Here is a 5576-nt window from a genome sequence, read left to right as displayed (position 1 = left end):
TTGGGAAGGTTTACTTGAATGCATGCTGCACACATCAAGGGGACATGGACCCGGGGCAAGGGGACCTGGTTCCAGTCATTTCCATAGCCCTCCCCTTGCGTTGACCCCACGGGCAGTCAGGTTCCGTTCCCGCTGTCTCATTTCTGTTGCTCTTGACTGGAAGAGGTGGTGATCACATTTCCCGTTTGAGTCCACAGTACCCTTGTCACCGCAGTCCACAAGAGGGAGCTGCCTTGGGGTGTGAAGCAGGACTCTTTACCACATGAAGGGCCCCATGGGCAGAAGGAACAGGAAGTTTATGGTGGCTTACCTGCCAAGGTATGTGTAGCTGCTGTAGGTGACTGTGATTAACAGTCACCCCCTGGCTTTCGTGAAAACATGAGACTGTCTCTTGTAAGAGTGTACTCATGTCTACCCCATTCTTGTTCAATGTCAGGAAAATTAAATTTATTCTGGTCCAATAACCTTCCAGTACCTTCATTTTGAAGGAGAGATTATATTTCCCAGTGTGAAGGTGGGGAAACTGATGTCATTTGCATCCAAGACTGCAATCAGATTTCTAAGAAGTCCTTACCCTCCAGGTCCTGGCGGGCCTCTGGAGGCCTAGTGTCTAGAACAGAGCTGTGCTGAGCTCCTGGATGCCTACAGTGAAAGGAACAGCTGCTAATACTGATCTTATCTCTATTTAAAAATTGTGTATTTTTATCATGATTTTTGCATTAATTTTGATTTTTTAAACACTATATCGAAATGCTATTAATCATAATGAACTTTTTTTTACATCTTTTTAAATTTTGCACTGAGGAAAATGAAGTACTTGGTTGACCCTGCCCATATCCCAGCCTAGCATGCGATCCCCATGAAACAGATGTTTGCTTCATCGGAGAATCAAAGGGAGAACTGTGTCTGTGTTCTTCCATGGTCAGGGCGACCTAGGAAGACACTACGTCTTCCAACTAGTCTTAAAAGCTGAGGCCAGGGGCCCCTGGGTGGCTCAGATGGTTAAGCAACTGACTCTCGATCTTGGCTCAGGTCATGATCTCATGGTGGTGAGATCAAGCCCCGCGTCAGGCTTCATGCTCAGCATGGAGTCTGCTACAGATTCTCTCTTTTTCCTTCCCTCTCTGTTCCTCCCCTGCTCTCTCCATGTCAAATAAATAAATGTTAAAAATATTTATTAAAAAAAAGAAAAAAGAAAAAGCTGGCACTCAGGATCCAGAGATAGTTACGCAAGAGATGCCACCTGGGACGCATGGTCTTGCACGGATGGAGGAAGGAGGTGAGGCAAGGGAACTTGAATGACCGGGAGCAGCTTGGCCACAAGGAACTTGAACGATCCTCAGCCCCTTTCCCTTGGCAGAGTTAAGTGAAAAGAGCATCACACCTGTGAGCAAACAGTGTGGATTCCATCTCTTGCTACAGTTGGAATCACTCTGCATCAAAGCAACAGAGTAACAAGGCATGGACTTCGGAACCAGAAATCTTTGGGTACAGATCGGACTCTGCTGCTTACTGGCTACAGCGATGGACAAGTTGTATCCCGAATCTTTATTCTTCATGTGGACAATGTGCATGATAACAACAGCCAACCTCAGGATTGCCCTGAGCACCCCATGACATAGGGAAAGGGTCTAGTTCAGCACACACTTGTAGAAAATCTTCATCAAAGGGTGCCTGGTAGCACCGCCAAGTTCATTGGCCACAATAAGAACTTATTTGCATAGCGACTAACTCTGGACCCCTCAACTAGGGACAGATCTGTCCTCATCCTCCTGGGGCCAACACCTGCTAAGCTTTGACAGACCAGAGCGTATGTGAATGAAGACTTACTTGTAACATGTGCGGCTTTGTGTTCACATCCCCGAGACATCGCTAAGGTTTGCGCTGCGACTGCCAAGCACTGCCATTTATTCCTGCTGGAACCAGAGCTGGGGCAGAATCCAATCTCCTTGCAAGTACTTTAGATTCCTTGGAAGAAAGGATTCCTGTAGAATATTAATATAAACTGTTATTATAGAAATCCGCCAAAGTCGCCTTTTTATTTTGTATCTCATCAGAGATTGTAAAATGAAGCCTTCCAGGAAATATGCACTTGATTGGCTTGGATTCACTCTAACAATGATTTGCAAAATCAGGATTTCAGTGTCTGTTTGGATCTGGATGTCTGTGTGCTTGATGGTCTATGCCAGAGGGAGTTCGGCTAGGTACGTACGCCTCTGTTTAACCAGGGTCACCCATGCCTTTTAGCTGGCAATTTTTTTCAAGAGGAAGGGGTGAGCAGAGCGGAACTCAGACTCAGCTTCCCGTGGATGAGCCTTGACGGCGGGGATGTGTGGGCATTTGGAGGAGGGTGCGTGCAAAGGAGAAGGTTCTTCCAGACACACATGTCCCCGGGGCTGGGGTTATGCTCTTTCCTTCCCGATCACCCTGGTTCCAGCACTTGCGTCTCCGCACCCCGTCTGGCTGCCTTCTCCTCTATTGTTCCTTGGCCTGGAGCTTCTCTGGGCTCTGTCAGCAGCAACTTCTCCATGTTTGCTGTGTGTGTTTGTCTTTCTGGGATGAAGTTTGTTTTTCAAGCTCTGACAGACTGGCAAGGCAAACACGGTTGCCATTTTTGTTTTGTTTTGTTTTTATGAGCACGGCAATTTTTAGCCCTTTGAAAACAATCCTGAGACTTGGGATGCCATGTGTAGAGGCACACATTCAGCTCTTATTGTGGCTGAGGGAACAATCTGAGGGAAGCGGGTGGGAGACAGATTAATGTGGGTGATTTATCAGTTGTGAAGGGGCCAAGCTCCTGACAGCACGAAGAGATGAAATAACCAAAATGGAAACGAATTTCAGAGAACATTTTGAAAAATTAATTTTGAAGAGTATGTTTATGTCTGAACATACATATGTATATAGAATGCATAAGTAAACATTGCATCTCACACATACCCTTACCTCCTGCTTCTGTATGTCAGGCATCTGGCGATCTCACTGTTTGGGAGTCCACAGGAGTGAGGACAAAGGTTGCTGAACGGAACAGCCAGCTATCTCCAAGTCATGAAGCAGACATGGAGGCCCTGTTATCTCCCTCTTACGGGTACGCGAGACAGAGGGTCAGAGAGCTTCCTCCACTTACTTGAAAGGAGTAAACCTCTAGTCTCTGTTCCCGATCCAGGTTGACTCTAGAAGCCTCAGCCTGAGTGTTGTTCCCAAAAGGTGCAGACTCTCTCCTCCAGACACAGGGGCAGCTCCCACCACCGTTCTCCACAGCTCAGCCACTGGGCCCATCTAAAGGAAGGTTAGTGATCTTGTGGTGGGACACAGGTAGTCATTCTCTTCAAGGATGGATGCAGAAGCAAAGGCCCAGTCAGAAAGAAAATTAACTAGGCATGTCCGGGGTCTTTTTTATACACCTAGTATTATTGTCAGTTTACTGTATGTGTATCTTTTCCCTCTAGGCAGAATTTATGTGACAGCTTCCTAGGAGAATGAGATGTATATATTTACAGTGATTTTGATTTAGGTCTCTTTGCAAGTTTCACCTTTGCCACGATTCAGCTGTTTTGGTCACTGGTTAAATCACATTTTAAAGGCACACGTCACTGCATTCTCAAAGTCACACATCTGAGTTGGAATCTGATCATGGAACAGTCTTTCTCTTTAGAATAAGCCAGAGAGGAGACGAGCTGTGAAAGTATAACGGGGATTTAAGAGCGAAACAGGAAATGATTACTTGTATCATTATTGGCAAAGTACACATCTTTGAAAAGCAGAGCAGGCCACACATTCAAACGAAGCCTGCCCCCTGGTTGTGCTTCATGGTTTCCTGAGTCCTCATAGGACGTAAAGACACGTTTCAGCTTGAATACTGAAGGTTACCTAAGGGCCAGTCAGTCCAATTACTCGAAACAGCGTGGGACAGTCTCCAAATCATTAGGGAAATAAAGTTACAGTTCGTATTTGTTGTAAGAGAGTAGAGCATGTCCGGTAAGGATCGGTGTTGTAAAACCAAGGCAAGGCACTCAGAAGGCTACGAGATTGCAAGCTATTAGGAGGCAGAGGTTCTGTGTGTCTACCCCGCACTCTGGAGGATCTCTTTACACGAGGTCTTTGCTTAAGTACCTAATTAGCCTGCAGAGAAGGTTCTGCAGAAGGAATTTTGTCTCTCCATTACCTTAGTCCATCCAAACTTTAAAAAAAAATTTTTTTTTTTGGTATCAGTGAACTAAAGAATAGTTAAGCAACACCAGTCAATTTATCAAGACCACTGTTCAATGATTTGGTGGTGATTATTGTGAATGCTGATATGCAAATAGTAGCAACAGCAGTGAGAATACGTGTTGAGCCCCTCCTATGTTCTCGGCTGTGTCGGTAAAGCTACCTGGTACAGTTAACTGACATTTGATAGAATGATTCCAATATGAATGTCAAATTCATGATAAAAAAAGCAAAAAAGTTGGACTGTAGAATATATTTTGGAATGTGATCCCGGGAGGAAAGCAGAACATAATACGGAGGTGTTAAATGGCAGATCTGTCATAAATATAAATATCAAATGTGTTATTTTGATGTATATGAGCGATAATTGGATTTTAAATTACCCATCTATAAAGAACAGAATCTATAGTGCAAGAAGTTTAGTTATGAAAATAATTAATTATAAGCAAAAGCTCTGTTGGCCTTACATATAATTTTAAAATACATGCACATATATATTGAGAACATTGGATGTTTTCATTCCCCACCCCTCAACTTCTCAATAAAGTTATTACAACAAGTTTGTGAAGCGTGAAATTAAATCCATCTTAACCCCTATCTGACTGTGAGGAAGGAGGATTAGACCAGAATTTCTAACCAATGAAGGGACTTGTATAGATTCCTGTTACTCTGTCCAGCATTGGCCTGACATGCCTACGTGGGCTTCTAGAAATATCACAACATTCTCACAAGAAGAGAAGATCATATACACAAACATGTGGTTTATTCGTCCTTTATTTCTTTATTCAATAAACAGCTGTGGCCATGTTGTACACCAGGAACTCTGGTTAGCATGTTCGGAGATCTATCTAATTCTCACAATGACTGGGGCGGGGTGGTGATGCCAGCAGTATGCCCACTGCAGATTCAAGGATGTCACGTAGCCTTCAAATGGCAAATCAGGGATCATCTCCTGTGACCAGAACTTCCTGCAGGCACTCGGAAGCAGAAGATTCTGCCACCCGAGGGGCTGGTTAGGTCAGGAGTTACTTTGGCCTTCAGAGATTTGACTTTTATGTTCTGGGTGAGTGTCTGCTTGGTTATAACCTTGGAATAGAAGTGGCTTCTGGTAAATCTGAACATTATGATCAAATAAATCAATACAGAAAGTGGAGACATGGAATTTAATTATTTGTATTAGAATACTAGCTATGCATCTAAGCCACGACCATAGATAGAGGAATCCCGAGGCAGGAGAAGTTTCAGCAGCAGACCTTCAAATTTCCCTCTCTGATCCATTATGCATTTTGTTGCTCCTAGCTTCATTCAGGTTCATGGCATACATGATTAGTAGCTCACGACTGAGTTTGAGTAAACAAAATCTCCGA

The sequence above is a fragment of the Mustela putorius genome, unplaced genomic scaffold (genome assembly GCF_011764305.1).
Source record: "Mustela putorius furo isolate JIRA1106 unplaced genomic scaffold, ASM1176430v1.1 tig00000813_pilon_pilon_pilon, whole genome shotgun sequence".
In the NCBI taxonomy this organism is placed as follows: Eukaryota; Metazoa; Chordata; class Mammalia; order Carnivora; family Mustelidae; genus Mustela; species Mustela putorius.
Note: the sequence above shows the minus strand (reverse complement) of the source record.